At 42.0% G+C, this 19,617-nt stretch overlaps 1 protein-coding gene across 6 annotated transcripts in view; it reads left to right on the forward strand.

Moving 5' to 3' along the window:
• Pde4d (phosphodiesterase 4D) overlaps positions 1 to 19,617 on the forward strand; it is a 792,225-nt gene that overhangs the window by 726,468 nt on the left and 46,140 nt on the right. The window lies entirely within an intron of this gene.

Below are 19,617 nucleotides of genomic sequence, written 5' to 3' on the forward strand. Positions count from 1 at the left end.
TGACATTTGCATCCCCAAGATGACGGCACCAATAACTTCGATATCTAGTTTGGTCCTATTCCTTCGTAGAAGGCATCTCCTGACCGTGTCCTCACATGATGCAAAGAGCAAAGCACCTTTTCAGTCTCTTTTATACCGGCATACTATTAGTCCCAATTAGAGGTCTGTGCCTTCATGACCTGAGTGCTCTGCAAAACCCTGTCTCCTAATACCATCATCTTGCTTTTGTTATTTTTTTAATCTTAATTTTCCTTTTGTGGTGCAAGCACTTACACGAGTAGCTACCCTCTTAGCAAACTTTCCCGCCCACGAGAGTGTTGCTCTCCAGGACTTATCTTGCAAGACAGAATTCACATCCTCTGACCGTCACCTCCCCAATGCATCTTTCTCCTAGCCCCTGTGACCACAGTCCTACTTTCTGCTTCTAGAATGACTGACCATTTTAGATTCTGTAGGCAGACAAGGTCGAATAGTGCCTGGTTTATTTCACATAGCAAAAATGTCCCACAGGTCAATCCGTGTTATTGCAAGTGAAAGGATTTCATTTAATTTTGTTGTTGTTTAGTTTTGGACTGGTTTTGCTACACTGAATTCTTGTTGGGTAGCCCACGCTGACATCCAACTTGTGATCCTCCTACTTCAGAGGCCTCACAAGCGCTGAGATGACATGTGTGCCACCACGTCTGGCCTAGGATCTCCTCTACTGTAAAGCCTGAATGGCATTCTGTTCTATGTTATTCCATAGTTTTTACTTGCTCCTATATACACGGGCATTAAGATTGATGCCATATTTCGGCTAATATGACTAATGTTATACCGAGTGTGAAAAGAAAGAAGCCTCTTAAGCTCCAGATTTCATTCCCTTGGGGTCTTATGGGCCATAAGCTGAATGACTGGATCAATTCATTTCTTCTTTTGAAAGTAGGGCACTCTGAACATTTCTACAACTGAAGTATTTATTCTTGGAAGTCAGGCTATTTGTTGGAAGGATAAAAAAAATTAAATAAAACTAGTAACTAAAAAGAGGAATAGAAGTCTACAAGGGGACCATCACTAATGAGTGCATTATTTTGAGGGTTGCTAATACTCTGAGTGTACTTTTAATTTTTGCTTAAGTAATAATTGAGAAGAAATGATTTAGTGCCACCGTAAGTGGACTAACAAGCTAGTTAAGTGGACACTTGGTGTGAGCTGACAAACCACCACAATACGGAAAACTTGCTGCTGCTGAGACCTGTCTCCTGTTTGCTATGTTGAGATAGTATAGTGCAGTGGGCATAAATGGCCTACACGACCAAGAGGTAAACTTCGTTTTATCTGGACCAGCACCAAGACCTTGTAGCTTCTCTGGGAAGCTGTGTGGTACACAACAAGTACGTAGTAGGCCAATTAAAGCCTGGCTATGATGGCCTGATGGCTAACCCACAGAGTTCACTGTAAGGGTGCCGAGGGTAGGAAAGGTCATCTTGGCTAACTAACCTACCAGTTGATTAAAACCATACAGTGTAGGGAAACGCCATCAACATGTGTCACAAGCTGCTATTTTGAAGGGGATGAAAATTTAGCACACTTACCTTTACCTCTCCTCCGTGTTTCCCCTCTCTCCTCTCCACATCAGCTCATGTCTTCTTTCCTTTTGACCCTGAGCAAAAATATTGTTTCTCTCTCATGTTTCATTACTTACGGGCAGCAGCAACAATGGTAAGCAAAACAAACCTCTGAATTCTGGCCACAATCCAGGTCAGGTTTCGAGCAGCCTCTTCCTTCGAGTCGCCTTAGAAATAGCTCCCATCCTGTCCCCGGGCTCTTTGTACTTCCCTACGCTGCTCTGCAGCTTGCAATGAGGGGTCCCACGTCACAGAACAGAGACCCATGTGTTCCTGCTCTTTTGTAGTTCCTTTCCCACACCCTTGCCAATGCCAAAACCCTCAATTATCTTCATTTTAATCTTCTTTTAGACATTTTTTTTGAGCCAGAATCTGAAATTGGCTTGCACAGAAGACTGATATTCTCTCATAATAACTTGAGGCATAGAACGGTCAGAGTCCATTGGTGGGTGGTTTGGAAAGTGGAGATGTGGCGTGGAGGCTGCCATTCATCACAGATCACTTCCTAGCCCGATTTTGTTCTGGCCTTGGACCATCTCAGAAAATTTTCTAGCTGGTTGACATTTAGACTCATACCTTGAAACTTAGTAGCCTTAAGGAAAATCTCCAGAGGCATTCAGTAAGGAAACTTAGTAAGGAGCTCCGTGGTGACTGTGGAATATTATGTATAGCATAGATCCATTCAGTAGCTCAGGAGTTTATTATGTAGCAAATGTTAGTGACTTGTCAGTGGTTGGCAAATAAGGGTGAAACCTGTCCCAACAGGAATGTTGTAAGAGGCAAAGTAGTGAAACTTTCTTCTACGCTTGGAGTGAAGTAACTTGGCAGATATGAGCCATCAATCATAGTAAATGTGTTCAAAACAAATCTTACCTCTTCTGCGGCGCATTGTATTCATCAGCACCATGGAGGTCAGCAGTCCCGAGGAGTCACTTTTGGCCAAGTTGCCAATAGCCTGTGGTTTGGGCAGCATGCCTAGGCTGTCTTGCTCAAGGATGTTTCTCAGGTAGATGAACTCCATGGGCCAGTTTCAACCAAATCTGAAAGGACAAAAGGACAGTCTTGTTTATAAGGGATGGTATTAGGTTACATCTTCCAAATGGTTGTCTTAAAAGTCAACCCACTGTGTCAAATGTCTCCTAGAGTTACTGGGTACCTGGTGGAATGGGAACATTGACTGTGAGTTTCTGCTCACACACTGTGCTGACACACATCACATAGGCAGAAAGTACAAGAGTCCAGGCCACTCATGCGAGCCTGTGCATATGCTCCGAGCATCTGTGGGGGGATGAGTGTTGAAGTAACAAATCAGCTAGCTGTTCAATATCGCTGGTCTGATTCCTTTAAACATGACTTTGGAAAGAATTTCAAGCATACTGGAAGGCATCATGAGTAATACAAAGAATGCACGCACATAACCGTCAACCGGATGGGCTCCAGCCTTCTGCATCATTTGTCTGCATGATCCTTTTCCTTTCCGTGTGTGTGTGCTCACATGTACACATTCACGTAGACGTAATATACCCCTGTTGTTTTTATTTGATATACTGAGAAAAGGCTGCACGGATCATGACCTCCCATCCCCAACCTCCCCAATTAATAGTTTAAAACCCTTAAGAATAGGACACTTTTCTTTATTACTATAGCATCGTCTCAAGCATCTGATGGATTTTGGATTTTTGTTACTTGCTTATTTATAACTTGTTTAACTTTGGTATTGAATTATGGAAGAAACAGACTATTAGTTGAAGCATAGCTCAAATAACCGGGAGGAAAAATGATATCACTTAACATTTCAAGTTTCAGAAACACAGGGGACACACCAGTTGATGGGCAGTAACAGAATACTGCTTCTAGAGATCTATGTGCTTTACATGTTCATTTAGTGACAAATGCAATGACAATATTTAGAGACAGGGACTACCATGAATTAAGAAACGTTATCTGTTTACTGATACATACTATCAGAATATCTTTTTCTTTCAATGTTTTCATTTGATTCTTCCTTAGAATAATCTGTCTCCCGCATTTGAAAGACTGAGTTGTCTGCTACTTAGAAAGCACCGTGACGTTGCTTCCCTGTTAGTAATCACTTGAGAAGTAGAGGGAGTACTGAATTGGGCTATGGATGGTGTAGAGACTGGTCATTCTACTACAGCACCACCCTCTCACTGAAATGGATAATAGAACCCTTCCCTCTAAAATGAACTTATAGTTCATATTTATCACTTTAAAAACACAGGTCTACACTGCTATGAGCAAACTCATGTTTACATCCCATGATCCATGCTGCTAAGTTTGATAACTAATAGTTAAGGCATTTGTCATCTTTTCTCCTGGCTTCATCATGGAACTCTCCATCCACCCAAGCGTATCATGTGTTGGGGGATCCAAATTAGATGCTTCAAGGATTTAGAATGCCAGATAGATTCTCTGTAGGAGGAGGATGTGATGCTGTAACAACTTATGAAAGACGGGTGGGTCCCTAGTAACTGCAGTGGACATAGTAGACACAGTCCTGGAAAGTCATCCTCAAGCTGACTCACGGACATCGTGAGGGATTCTCAAGCATGTGCAAACGTCACACAACAAGGTCACTTGTCCCTGTAAACTCTCCCATTCCACAGCTTCACATTGCCAAGCATTGCTCTAGCATCTAGCAGGTTTAAAAATAAGTACCCATGGTCTGTAACCTCAGAGGGCTTACATGGAATTTATTTTTGCTCAAAAATGTTGAATGTTTAGAAGTATTTGTGCTCTGATTACACACTTACAGTATGTCCTTCAATAAACCTCCCAGGCATGACTTGAACCCACAAGAATTTAGTTTAAAGTCAACAGATTAACAGGAATAAAGAACATTCGTGTTAAATGGCAAAACATGGAAAAAATGATTTTTTTAAGGGACCCTCCAGCTTTTAGTGTCTTAACAAGGGAAGTATGCTTGGAGACTATTAAGCAAGGAGAAATCTGTAGATTTCTGTGCCCTTGAGTGTGTCGGTGAGATGAGGAACCATCTGGGGGTAAAGAGACAGATGCTCCGGACAGTGGGGATAGTGATCCTCACAGAAAGGGTGCCACACATTGGGTCATCACAAGGCAGGAATGAGTTCCAAGACAGCCTGCGGTAACAAGTGTCTGAAGCCTCAGGGAAACTTCAGGGTGGTTCTTATAGGGTTATGTTTGGCAGATGTTCTTAAAGCCATTTTCATGTGGATCTGAAACAAGCTATTAACTAACATTCTTTAACTGCATTCTATATGTAAATCAGGGTTAGCGGAGAAACCGTCATGTGATAGCCAGTCTCAACCTGGCCTATGTGGCCGTGCTTAGTTAGCACTAAGCTTTGTCCCTAAATGTTTTGGTGTCTATATTACTGTGGATGGCATTTGGCTGTAAACAGACATTTTCGATGGAGCTGCCCCAAAGGGATGCATATTTCTGTGTTAAAGAGTCTGAATGACTCACTAACACAGGACATCGTCCAACAGAGCATCCGAGAACACAAACTGCTCCCGGTTTGTTCATTCAAGAGATGTGAACTCTGCACCCCAATTCTACTAGTGTCCAAACATGGCTGCTACAGCCTCAGGAGTCACACTGACATGCCAACCAGTAGGAAAGAGTTAAGAAAATAATAAAACAGATAAAATATATCTGGCCTGAATCTTCCAGTGAATGTTCCTGGGATTGCCACATGCTTCTGCTCTGAATTCATTCACTGTAACTTAGTTAGGTGACAGTAACAGAAGGGCTCGAGAATTCTTTTCTGTTTGGGACAGAGGTGAGTTTACTTGAAAACTGGAATCGAATACAACCCAGGAAGAAAGGCATTAATGGAACGTAGTCAATAGCTTTTTCCTCAGATTGCTTACTAAGAATGCGGCATGCATTTTAAATATTGGCGGCTATCAGCCCAATTGTAAAGTAATTTATGGGATGGCATTTTACCATGTGCACATAGTCGAGAAGTTCTCACTTGTTTTTGTCAGACTGCTTGACCTGTCTGGAGGAAGTACCTAAAGATAAAATACACTAGAATAATTAATTTTAATAGCATCTGGCAGGTCATTCGCAACCTTGGAGCTTATACCCACTAGGAACCTAGAAAGGGTAGACTGGAAACAGAGGAGCAAAGAGGAGAGAACTGTTCGATGCTTTGCGTTTTCTTAAAAATTTGTAGCCTCATCTAAATTTGAATCACAGGTACATTTTGACCTTACTGTAGAATTCTAAAGTTACATGTGAGAAGGACGTACGTGCCCTAACAGGACTGTGCTCCCACGGGCATGCCAAAATCCGGTAGCTACCAACAGGGACGCCTGAAATTAAAAGGGCAGGGAGGAAAAAAAAAAAATTCTACCACTTCTGCAATGTCTTGGACTAAGGTAGACAATGGTTACCATTTTGCTGACATGAGGCAGGCATGCCCCTTAATGGGAAGAATGTGTAATCACGGGGCTATTTTAATAGGGTTTAGAGAAACACCAGAACATGATGCAGCCAAATGTTCCTAAAAGTATGAAGTAATTGCGGCTGTTCTATCATTACAAGAAATTAAAGCCAAGAGCAATTATATGCTCAGTAGTAAAAAGAACTCACTAAATTGCCGTTGTTATTGACAGAATGAAGTGTGCTTTCTGATTGCTTTGACCAGCCACGGTTTTAAGCTTGGCTGTCCATTTATCCCAAATCACATTAGAGGGCATCAACTGATTTTGACAAAGTAAGTTACATTATTAAGGTGCAGTTTAACTCCAGACTCTTGAGTTTAATTACTAGATCAGAGTGTTCAAACGAGCATGGCTTTTAGATTGCAATGGATTTATGAGCATAATTATTAGTTATTCTTTTTTTTTGCTTGTGTGTACAAGAGAGGTATCCAGTTCTCAAAAGAGAACTCGCTGATTGAAAGCTGTATTCACAGAAGAAAACACCAGCAAACTGTGGTACCCTGGCTCCAAGAAAGATAAATATGGGCAGCTGAATGATGGGCAGTGACTCTTTCATAATTAGGGTGTCTGATTTGACATTCGTAGCAGAGTATGCTTTTCATGGTCAAGTGCAGTGCTGATCATAATGAAGCTGGGATGTCAATCTGGTAAGCTCCAGAACAGTCAGGATATATAAGCCTCTTATTTATAAAAGAGAGGGGGGAAGAAACTGATATCTACAGGTATAACTGAAGTAACTAGAGAATAAAAGCCCTCACCAGGAGAGGGGAAAATGGAAATAGGGATCACTCCACCAGTGATTTCTCTCCCTTGGGACAAAACTTACTCTACTCTGAATTACTTTTACAGGGCAGGAAAGTGAAGAATGTACTCTTTGAACAGGTCTATCATTGCACAGATATGTTACTGTGCAACAATGTTACAGAAGGGTAACCTTAACAAGGAGAAATGAATAATCCATGCATTTTCAGTGCAGCCATACCCAACCAGCATTTACTAGACACCTAGAGTCTGGCAACCACGTCGGTATGAGTTACGTATGGTGCCAGTTTTAGCAAACCAGTCTAGCAATAAATCATTGTGATAAGAGTATTTAGTGATTTAGTGACTTCAAGAATTAACTTCTGATTTGACTCCTGTGCATCAAAAATGATTTGTCTATCTGTTCCTGAGAAGCTTATATTTTCCCCAGTCCCCTCTTAATCCTACACAATGTAGCAAAAGTAAAAGGCCAGTGCACTCCAGGATAAGGGTCTCTCAATCCAGAAGTCCTTGCTTCCCAGACTGTTAATGTTTCTTTTCCACTCTAAACCTTGTCCAGAGTTGTTCTGACCAAATCATGGACAGACCGGAGATTTAGGATGTCAGGGCTAAAAAGGCTTGTTCAATTAGATGAATAATCCGCGAGTGATTTCCACAATTAGTGCTCTTAGTTACGTTTTCCAAAATGAAAAAGGTCTCTTCCCAGTGATGGATAACAGCGTCTCGGGAAGAACAAAGTGTTGGAGTGAGCTCTTGGCATAATTTTTTTAAAGCCCCAGCATGCTTTCATTGCCTGTATATTTTACAGCTTTCTGAGCTTTTGCTGTTTTTCAGGCATTACCACTTTATATTCAGAATCGTATTTAATAAGAAACACTCCACCATGTACCTATGCTGTCCTTGTCATTTTACAAAGTAGAGAATAAAGTATGTAAATTAATTCTTTCTCACAGGAGCATCTCAAGTTTATATGGTATCCCCTGGGACACACGTTAAGTCTGGAGACAGAGGTTGCTTTATTCCATAGTCTGAGATCTTGAATAGCGAATTCCTAGGTGGACAGAACTTCCTTATCAATTAATCCAATTAGAATATTCTCTCACAGGCTTGCCCAGAGGCTTAGCTTTCAAGTTATTCTAGGTCTCATCAAGTTCACAGTTGGCATGGATTGTCACACCAGTGTGAAAAGACCACCAAGTGAGTTCGGGCCTGAAGGGGTAAAGGGGAGGCCATGGTAGCCTCAGGCTGAAAATTCCAACTGTAAACATGACCTGAGTCCACATTGTATTATATCCGCTCCTCTTTAGATGGAAGCCTACAGTTTTCCTGTTCTGATTCTCACAATCTTCTCTTGAACTGCCATTTCCAGACAGTGTGTCCTGGGTCGCATCAGCTCTGAACTGGCAATGTTTTTCTCTAGTTTTAGGCTCTTCGACCCCTGTCTTTCTCCAGGGGCTGTAACTCCTCAGCTACCCTCCATTACACTGAGGCTTCCGCTGTAGGGAATTTGGAGGGTTGGAGAATAAAAACACTGTTTTGTTCATGGTGTGTAAGAGGCCTAGAGCTAGGAGGAAGCTCTAGGAAGCTCTAGGGAAGCTTCGCTAATCCCCATGGACCACACTGTCCTCTAGACCTAAACAAGGCTGCAGAATCTGGAGGTCATGACCTCCTCCCAGGGAGCCAGGGCTGGATCCCCTGACCTTTGCTAATGATCTGTTTATCCCTCTCGCCCCACTCACCACCTAAGTTTCTTCGGAAAGCAGCAAATTGTTCCTTTGTCAAGCAGTGCCTCTGGATTGGTTGTCAGTTTCTTCAAGCCAAAGTTCACTTGATAATAGCTCTGTATATGGAGAATCACATAGAATCCCAGGTCCTCTGGGAATTCAACGGCCTTTTCTTGAGAGATATTCATGGGGTCAATATTTAAATAGGCAGTGGTGAACCATACCAGCCTCTATAGTCGGCTCAAGCAAAATACAACCGATGCTATGAATCCTCTTTAGCTCCTAAACTTAGTCCCCTGATTCACCTCCTGAGTGTCTCCCTGCCCCTCCCCCACAATTTCAAGGACCCTCAACTTGCTCCACCCCAGGTCTTCCTGCCCCTCCTCCGAAGAGCTTGTGTGTCATTGGGTAAAGCCCAGCTCCCTCTAAGGAGCCTCCACACAAAGGAAGGCAATGGAAGGCAGGAATCGGATCATCTGCATGGCCCAGTGGCAAGTAAAACATTACATTTAAAAAATAACTTAACTGTAGCCAAATATGCAGACAGGGTTGGCAGGAACCTGTATGGCCAGGTGTGGAGGTGAGAGCTGATGAGGGAGGCTGAGCAGGAGAGGCAACTCCATCAGGGATCCGAAGAGGCTCACAGAAGGTTGGATGAAATCCAGGTCATTTAAAAAAAAAAAAAATAGAATATGGTGTTAAGTAAGGGTCCAGATCTCTACTATTGATGAGATGCTTTGGGAATATAAGGTTATGGAATAGAGGAAGCAGAAATTGTCCAAAAAAATATAGGGACTAGTTAATGTTTAAGATTTTTAAAGACTGCAGAGAAGAATAAGGGCCCGATGGAACGAGGTGCTTTCCGTATTTGTTGATTCATGGGAGGGTTAGTGTGCAGGTGTGACTTTGGGAAATCGTGTCCCTGCTTTGTTGGGTCGTAGACTAAACCCGCGCCACACCCCCGACCCCCACCCCCCACCACCACCACCACCCCCCTACCCCCCCCCACCCCCCACCACAGAGTCAAGTGTTTTGTGTCGGTTTTTGTTTCTGGCAGCTCATCTCATATAAAGTCCAATTGGTCCAGTGTCATCTGTAATCATTTGGCCAAGGCCAGAGTAACTGCTGGAGCCAGATAGAGAATCTGTCTCTTGACTTCAAATCACAGTCTTTCGTTGACCCCAGGTTAGCATTTCACATACAAAGTTGCCTCTTTCTCCCCCCTCTGAGTTGGGGTCTTGCTTCGTTTATCAATCTCATCCCAGACGCCTAGCTTTTACCACCGTCCTGTTTCAGCTCCCTGGACGCTGGGAACACGTGTGTATGCCACCAAGCCGGGGAATGATATTTAATTTTCCTATTGAAGATCTCAATCACCTGTGGGATTTGCCAAACTACTACTCTTGGGAAAGTTTCTGTTACTAACGGTAAGAACTGTGGCTAGGAGAAGGCAAACTCATGCCGGCGAGATGGACCAGTGAATACCCTTCATGCCACACAGTTCCCAGAACCCGTAGACTGTGGATGCACACAGCTGTAATCTCATGGCTCCTTTGGTGAAATGGAGGTGGAAGCCAGAGAATTCCCAGATGTCTGTGGGCCAGAGAGCCTGGTATATGAAGCAGCAAATGGCAAGAGATGTCTTGAACTAATGGGAAGGAGCAATACCATAGCAAACATTTGTCTGCGTTTTACATAGTCATAAATGCAGCATTTATGACACACACACACACACACACACACACACACACACACACACACAGAGAGAGAGAGAGAGAGAGAGAGAGAGAGAGAGAGAGAGAGAGAGAGAGAGAGAGAGTCAGGTAGATAGAGACAGACAGAGGAAGTCTTAGTCAAGGTTATTATTGCTGTGATGAAGCACTATGACCAAAGGCAACTTGGAAAAGAAAAGGGTTACCTGGCTTTGGCTTTCATACCAGGCTTCATCACTGAAGGAAGTCATGGCAGGAACTCAAACAGGGCAGAAACCTGGAGGCAAGAGGTGGTGGAATGCTGCAGAGGCCGTGGAAGAGGTCTTAGAGGAGTGGAGAGCTGCTTCCTGGCTTGTGATCCCTGGCTGGCTTGGTCTACTTTCTTATGGAACTCAGGGCCACAGCCCAGGGGCAGCACCACCCACAATACACTGCAGCCTTCCATATCAATCACTAATTAAGTTTTTTTAAAAAAATGCCTAACAGGCTTGTCTGCAGTCTAATTTTATGGAGGCATTTTCTCCGTTGAGGTTCCTAAGTGCCCTTCCATCAGATTACTCTAGCTTGTGTCAAGTTGACATAAAACTAGCCAACGAGTATGTGTGCACACACACACACACACACAAAATGGAGGTGTGGAGGGCATGACCGATGAAATCCGTAGTCTTTAAGTTCTAAAAAATAAATAAATAAATAAATAAATAAATAAATAAATAAATAAAAATGTAGAAATTTCTGAAAGCTAGATGATGTCTTAATAGTTTAAAAAATGAGATTTTTAAAAGATAATTTTGGCAACAGTTGGCCAACATTCTAATAGTCTGCAATTCCGTAGACCAGAGTTTTAAGTCCCACCAAGCAGTTTCATTCCTTTATTTATTAGGTCTCATCATGTGGTGGCTTCTATAACCACTTAGTGAGCTCCCCTTGCTTTATAGATCCAGCTGGCACACCTGTAGTGCTCCACGGAAACTCACAAATGTGTTAAGAGCTTATTTATAAATGCATACCTGTTAGAGAGCTTACAGCACAGAGTGCCCTAGGATTTACTTCTCATGTGACATAGAAATAGAGGGGAAATGTATTATAAAGAGAAGGAAGGAAATATAAGAATAAAACTTTTCATTCATCAAGCAAGCCAATTCTGACTTTTGTATTTTCAAATTAAATAGGTAGCTTCAAATTCAACCTAATCAATACTTCAGCAGATTAAGAAGAATAGAAAATAGCAGAGTGAACTCATATTATAAGGATAAATACTATTTTGTATGAAGTTTTGTTTCTATTCTCTATATACCAGGTCAGATGTGTATCTGTGTTTATAGATAGATAGATTTCATTTGCATCATATATGTGTATATATGTGTTACTCCTTTTGTTTCAGTTAAATTGAAATCTATGGCTTATTAATGACCCTAATAACAAATTTTTGTCATGAGTATGTATGTATACATGTACATTACACTCATAAATAACTAGAATTATACGAGGAGCTACCACCATCTTACCAAAGCACCTATCACAAGATTCCCATACGTGATTTTATCCTAGTAATTAGCATCCACATATCTTCAAAACAGAGCACAATTAGCAATGGTATTAATTGTACCTGCAATTTTAATCAAGTCATGTGTGTCATATAATAAAATATACAAATATTAGTCTGTGTGTATATATATGTGCATCTCAGTGATAAGTATAAACCACGGTGTTTCACTTAATTTTTCCAACCCCTTTTTGAATGGATGGAGATGTCAGAAAGCCATGGCATGGCGCATGGAAGTTGACTTCTCCATAATGGCTACTTGGTGGAGGATGTTGAAAGGTACCAAAAGTGTAAGCCGGGGCCTGGAGCTCATGAAGACAGAACACTTTCAAGATATTGAATCATTCCCAGTGAAAGAGGGGATATTCTGAATTGTTCATTTGTTCACTGTGTTTATTTTCAAAGAAGTACAGGGAAGTGTGTTTCCTCATCAATATTGTAAGTACATACCAAACAAGATTATTTTTACTATTGTGTTTTAGAAAGAGATAGGGAGGAGATTGAATGTTATAAAAAGCAGTTCTTATGTGTTACTCAATAAATATTTTACAAATAAATTCCACACTTAAATTTAAGTCCAATTAAAAAGAAATAAGGACACAAATGTACATTTTTTTGGATCGAAGTTAGTCTTTAAAAATCTAAAAAAATGGTGGGTGATGGTGGTGCACACTTTTAACACTAGCTCTCTTGAGGTAGAAGCGGGTGGATCTCTGTGAATTAGAGACCAGCCTAGTTTACAGAATGAAATCCAGGACAGTCAAAGTTACATGGAGAAACCCGGGATCCAAAAAAAAAAAAAAAAAAAAAAAAAAAAAAAAAGAGAAAGAAAGAAAGAAAGGAAGAAAGAAAGAAAGTCCAATAAAATGTGTGTAAATGGGTAGAGGATGCATTTTGGGGTTCTTACTGTACAAAAGAGCAAATTAAAACACAGAGAAATCACTTGACCAAAGTTTTCCCAGTGATGCTGGTTTACCAAGCTACCATTTGTCACTAATGCTCTGTGGCTCCGGACAGCATCGCTAAAGGGCATGTGTCCAGGAGTCTGCCTCTCTCCATCTTTCCACCACTACAGTGGCTTCCTAATGTCCCTCCTTGTCTCTTTTCTGTTTTATCTCCTCGAACCACCAGTGCACTAACCTAATGCCCACAATATCCATTAGCTCAAGGCCACATGTTTGTGTTCAACTTTATTTCCCTCCTTTCCCCGGAAGGAATCTCTTCTACTCATTTACCGCCCATGCGTGTAACCCTTATTCGGGCTCCAGAAATATCTTCTACTTGGAAACAATGCCAATCTGACGCCCTCTGCTCTCTATAAACTTCCAAACCACAGACTCTGCTGCAGACTTGCATCCAGGGTCCCTTACTCTCCTTGCTCAGCCTCAGGCCCACCCTGCCCCCTCCCTCTGAAAGTCAGCAGCACTCCCCAGCGGAATGATTAATGTGCCACCTTACACCTTCTGCAGGCAGAAGCTGATCTGGTGTGTGCTTTTCTCAGCAGAGAATTGTAAGGTCTTTCCTAGGTCTAGGCCACTGAATCTTCCATGTCCTTGGATTTCACAGTAACTGGCACATCAAAGAGAAGCTGTACACATGTATGGGAATTTTGATTGTTCTTTAAAGAGAAAGCAAACTGAAGAAGAAAGAGGGAGAAACCTTAACTTACATTTCTCAACAGTAGATGTCTTGAAGGCAAGAGGAGCCTAGCACAGTCACATGTACAAGCAAGCTTTTAATCTGAGGTACCCCAGAGTCTAAGGTGGGCAGATAATTCAAAGCTAGCTTGAGCAGCACAGCAAGATCAAAATAATACATACATACAATGTGTGCATGCATGAATGCATATATACATACATTCATACATAAATATATACTAGAAAAGAAAAAGAAATGGGTTACAAAGGCAGGAGGAAAAGAAAATTAAAAATGCAAATGTTCGATATGTAGAAACCTGTGTGTCACATGATTGGGGTTATGTTGTAGATTTATCTGACATCTGGGTCATGGGACATTTTAAGATCTGCTTTACCAAGAGATGATAATGGACATAAGGAAGAAAATACTCAAGGTTTAGGTGATGCTTGTTGAGTGGCATTAATTGAGCTACAGAGGGTCTAGCTTTTGAATGGTTTATTTCCATTATGAACCTCAGAAAAGCAGCGGCACATGTGATTTCTCAAGCTTGTTTAGACAAAGACTTCTATTAGCAAGAATACCGTAAAGGCCAGGTTCCCTGGCACATCATTTGGGAAATGTCTGCCGTGATCCTTCCTGTAACCTCAACGTAAATGATGTTCTGCTCTGACCTATGCTGTACCCTGGTCATATATGTTCATATACACTGGTTTTGCATGGTTTGGTGTAGTCTAACAAAAGCTTTTGTGGGTGTGAAATTGTTCATTCACATTCAAGTTACAGTTGGCTGGCACTTGAGTGTTTGTGTTGTTGATAGAAAAATTGTGGTTTATGATCAAAAATCTGAATAAGGGCACTCCCGTATCCTAAATAACTTATTACAGAATAACTTAATTAAACAACTTTGTAAGGTTGAATACTTACTGTAAGTCACATACTGCCGTTGGGGTTTTATGTATATTTTCCTATCCATTTTTCATAATAACTGTGCAATACTTAATTTACAAAATAGAGACAAACATACAAGTGCTACACAAAGATGGCACAGGGCGACAACTCAGCTAGAATTCTAGAAGTCAGATTCCGAGTGATTAAAGACCCTGATCTTTTTGATTTGTCCTTCCACTTCCCTGAGGAGCTCAAGGGGTTGTAGACTCTTGCATGTATATCTAATATATACAAGTCTCTATTTCCTTAAAACTATAAAACTAATTCTTGGGTCTGGAGAGGGTTCAGCAGCTGAGAGGATTCCTGCTGTTGCAGAGGACCCAGCACGCACGTGGTGGTTTACAACTGTCTGTAACTCCAGTCCCAGCAGATCCAGTGCCCTTTTCTGGCTTCCACAGACATCAGACATGCATGGAATGAACATACATTTATACAGGGAAAGCACTCATACACATGGCATCAAAACAAATCTTATAAAATGTTTCACAAGCTTTGGTTAAATCTATAAACATGCAATTTTATTATAGCACTGGGACCTATGCATAATGCAAATGGAAAATGGTTATACTTGGTATAATCTCCGGTTTGGAACTTTTCCTATAATGCCCAGGTGGTTTCCAAACACAGGTTTACCAGTAGGCTGGTATTATCATCACTTACAGAGGTAATATACAACACAAGCAATGACAATACATATTAACATAAGAAGTAATCTTTCTGAGGCCCTGTTCATAGTATGTATTGTTGTATTTTCTGCTTCTCTATGTGTGCATGTGTAGTAGAGGCCAGGATTGACAATGAGTGTCTTCCGTGATTGTTCTCCGTGTAGTTTTCTGTGGCAGATACTGTCGCCGAGTCAGAAGCTCATCAGTTCAGGTAGCTTGGTTAGGCAGCTTTCCCTGGGACCTTATGTCTTTTCCCCCCAATCATTGGTTTAAAGATGAGCCAAAAAAAAAAAACTCACTTGGATTTTATGTAGATGCTGAGGATCTAGGGCTCTGATCTTCGTGCCTGCATGGTAAAAACTTTGTCTACTGAGACACATCCCCAGCCCTGGCTTTAACACTTAATTCTATTCTCCAAATGACATTAGCATCAAATGCCACCTTCTTCTGTTCACCAAGTCAATTCTTCAGTTTGCCTTGGAGACTCAAGACTGATACCCTCCCTTTCGGAAAGTTGTTCCAGATCTCTTCCAGGCTCAACCAAGTGTTACTTGTCCTGGGCCCCATCTCTGCCTCCTTTCCCATTACGGAACAGATTTCACAATGCTGCATGCTGATTGCCTTAATTGCTAAATTATGAGCACCTGGAAGTCCAAGCTTAGCTCTTTGCCTTTGTTGTGCCCTGCAGGTGACACAAAGCAGGTGCTGCATATAAGTTTATTGAGATGAAAAGATACCAACCTGATCAGCTTCGTGTCAACCGTGGACACGCAGGAATTTAAAAACAGCATTTGTTTGCTGACCCCTGTGTTGCTACAGTGTGTGGCCATCTCTCTGACCCTGTAAGCAGGAACTTTTGTGCACTTCATGCAGTGTTTAATCTCTTAGCCTTGCTTAGAAATTTATTGAAAGAGTAAATGGGTTTCTCAAAAAACAAAAACAAAAACAAAAACAAAAAAACCCAACAAACACATGTTTCACCTTTCTAGCCTTGTTTGAGAGGGATCATTTTTATTTGAACCACAAATAAAGTCGGTGTTTAAAGAAAGCTATGCTTGTTGTTCAAATAGACAGTTAAAATCTGTGTAAATTCTGTACTGAATCTAGGAGAACAGTTGGCACATCTGTACAAAGGATAAATGTTTTTTGGCATACAAAGACAAAATGGAGAAGGAGAGAGAGTGCATTAAATACGTGTTACAAGATCATTTATGTTAGTATTCAGGCATCTGTGCTGGCCTGCCCTTGGGGTCCTGACAGGACATGCCCTCAGCTGCAGCCACTAAGAGCACCACCTATGCACATTCACTACCTTCCCTTTTAAAGGGCCCCGCCCACCTCCCATCCTTCTTTCTGTCTGTCTGCTCTCTGCCTCTCTCTCCTCTTCTGCTGCTGCTGTCCCCAGAGGTCCGTCTCCCCTCTCTCCCCTCCCCTCCTGCCGTTTCCCACTCACTTTCCCTCAATTAAAAATCCCTCCACCCAAGCTCTGTCATATGGCATCTTCCTCTGGTACAATTGCATGCTGCCTCTTAAACTTCAACAGTTTAACCCATAGCTTCCTGTTGAAGCCAAAATAACATTCTAGTTACTGCCATTAGTCTCTAGGTGAAAAAAAAAAAAAAAATAGTTCCTCAAAATTAGTGAATGTAATAGAACATGGAAACTTGTATTCCTTCAGTACCCTTCCAGGGATAATATGGTTTGTAACTGCATACAAGTCTTGAAGGGAGTCCCTAGCCCAGATATCTGATTGCAACTGGCTTCCACTCCAGTTCCTTAGAAACTTGCCCCTTCTCACACTGAGTGCAAGGACCTTGCTGCTTTTTTTCTCTGCTGCACTGTTGTCTCAGGCAGACATTTGCACTTGGGACGACCAGGTGTCGAGTTCAGTCTCTTGGATGAGTTAAAGCCATTCAGCATGACACGACTTCAACCCCTTTCTTAAAGACAGGAGCAAAGGGCATTTACTTCATAAGTCAAATCTCTCTCCCCCTCCCCCTCCGCGCTCACGTTCTTTCTTCCTGCTTAACTTCCACCCTCCCTATCTCTCAGTCATGTTATCTTTCCCTTTACTGTACAGAAGAAATAACTCTAGAGATAGTTTTTAAGAAGAGGAAGCCTGTATCCTCTTGAGTCACACTGGGCAAGTGCTTTTCATGTCTAACAAAGGGAGAGCCATATGCCTCTATGGGGTTTGTTTGTTTTGTTTTGAGACAGGGTGTCACTGTGTGACCTTGACTGGCCTGGAACTCACTTTGTAGACCACAGTGGCCTTGAACTTACAGAGATCTACCTCCCTAGTCCTGGGATTAAAGATCATGCCTATGGGATTTTATTTCCGAGATTGTATTAGGTTAGAGTAACTACCAGAGAAGCAAATGAAGTTATTGTGGTGATATAAATATTCCCAAAAGTAATATTCTCATTGACTGGCCTAACATTCTCCTCATGTTGTACAACTCTATCTCAACAACAACAACAACAAGCTACATCACACAGTACCCTGAATAACTCAGCAGCTCCTACTTCTGGAGAAGAGTTCAATATTCCTACCTGCTGATCCCTGAGATTTGCGTAGTCAGTGTCTGCTTGTGTGTCAGATTTCTCAGATTTTTTTTTTTTCCAGGCTCCTTTTCCCTGAGCAAGGCTCTCTGTTTGAAACAGTTCATTTAAGGATAGCCACACACCTCATTGTCCACAGGACCGGGTATTTGCTGCTTTTGTGTGTCTGGAACACCCTTCCTTCCTGCCTTCTTCCCTTCTTCTACGAATTAGTTTCTTAACGTATTGCGACCAAATATCTGACTGCGCCACAGAGGCAACATACAGGAAGAGTCATTGTAGCCAAGGGAGGCATGATGAAGTTCATGAAGGCTGGAGCATGTGGCTGGAACTCCCCTCATGGGGAAGAATGGGCCAGCTGATGTTCGTTTGGCTTTCCGCTTTTGCTCTTTTTTTCAGTCTGGGTCCCCGACTCTTGGTCTGGTGCTATTCATACTCAGTAAAGTTCCCAGCCCTTTACTTAATCCTCGTGTAGAAAGCGATCATGGTCCATCGGTGTGCCTCATCAATGTCCGGGCTGGTCTTGGCAATCTGCATTAACCATCACACTCTGTTTCTTTCCTCGGGGCTGAGCTCACCCGCCTTGTGTGCCATTAAGGCTTGAACAGTCCTCTTGTACTTTCTCACAGTCCATGAGCCTCCTTTCTTTTCCACCGCGTGGAGTGCTGAAATGGCCTTCAGCGAAAGACTCTAATCTTCCATTGGGAATGGGCCACACTCACTCTCTGATTGTGTGTCTGCAGACGCTAATAAAGTTCAATACACATGGTGCCATACAAATGTTGAGCTATTGATCAGAGAAAAAGTTAATAGAAGTCAATCCATTTGCAAAATTCTACTAGAGCATTTGGCAGCTTTAGGGAAAAAAAATCATAGCTAATGGGAATATGAGGGGAAACCCATAAAATTACACATATCTTCACTTTGACTGGTTTTTTTTTTTTTGAAGTACAAAGTGAAACTTTACATATTTTATATGATTTTAAAATACTTCAAAACAAGAACACAATGCCAGAAATATCCTAGGAAATGAGGGTGGCTTGCCATTCACACTCCGCCTCAACCTGTTGCATATATACACCGAGAGAGATTCCAGGCCCTTCACATATTTCTCATCAGATAAAATGCATAAGAAGGGGGCAAAGCGTGTCAGCCAATGTCAGAGTGAACCTGCACAGACCCTTTCCTGTAGCAGACTGAGGAATGATTAGCTCACACGTGAGGCAGAAGTCATTTTCTTAACCTGCCCACTCCATGCACCATCAGCTCTTCCCTTCAGAACAAAAGGCATTTAAGTGAGGATTGGGTGAGAAGAAATCGTAATATATCAAAAAGAGCATGTTTGAGCATTTTCCCCTTAGAAGCTGTCTGTTGCATTTGTTTTAATTAAAAAGCAATCTGAGTCAGCTGCGATCTGATCTGACTGTATGAATGTTTAAATGGAGAGTAGCAAGCAAATGGTACCCACAACTCTTGTTGCTGATTTGGTTTTTGACTGGTTCTGTAGCAGTGGGCCTCTCTAGGAATGATGACAGACTTAGACCTCTAGCCCCACAAGCATTGACAAGGAAACTAACATTTGCCAAGTTTCGTGTCCTGTAGCCTGAATCTTTTTAACCTCACAGTGAGTTGTGGGTAAGAGTAATGGGCCCCCAACATTTCACAAGAAAACAACTTCAGCCTGCAGTCAACTCCTGTGGCTCCGAGCTGGCTGTGTTTTTCCCTTTCAAAGAGAAGCTGCTGCTTCAGCATCGTCTCCTGGAGCCCTTGGCAAGATTTCAGGCCATGTGTCAGGGGAACCCTTGCGCACATTACTATGACGGAAGCCAAGTGCTGTCCCACAAGTATTGAGTATTACTTATACTCCAGGGAGTTAAAGCAGACACATGGGTATTGCACAGCTCAGAGGTGCCTTGAAGAACACCAGTGTGCATGTCATTCCCCAGCAGCCTGTGACACAGCCCTTTCCCAGTCTGTATGGAGTTTAGCCAATGTGTTT

Source organism: Phodopus roborovskii, unplaced genomic scaffold (assembly GCF_943737965.1).
Source record: "Phodopus roborovskii unplaced genomic scaffold, PHOROB, whole genome shotgun sequence".
Taxonomy (NCBI): domain Eukaryota; kingdom Metazoa; phylum Chordata; class Mammalia; order Rodentia; family Cricetidae; genus Phodopus; species Phodopus roborovskii.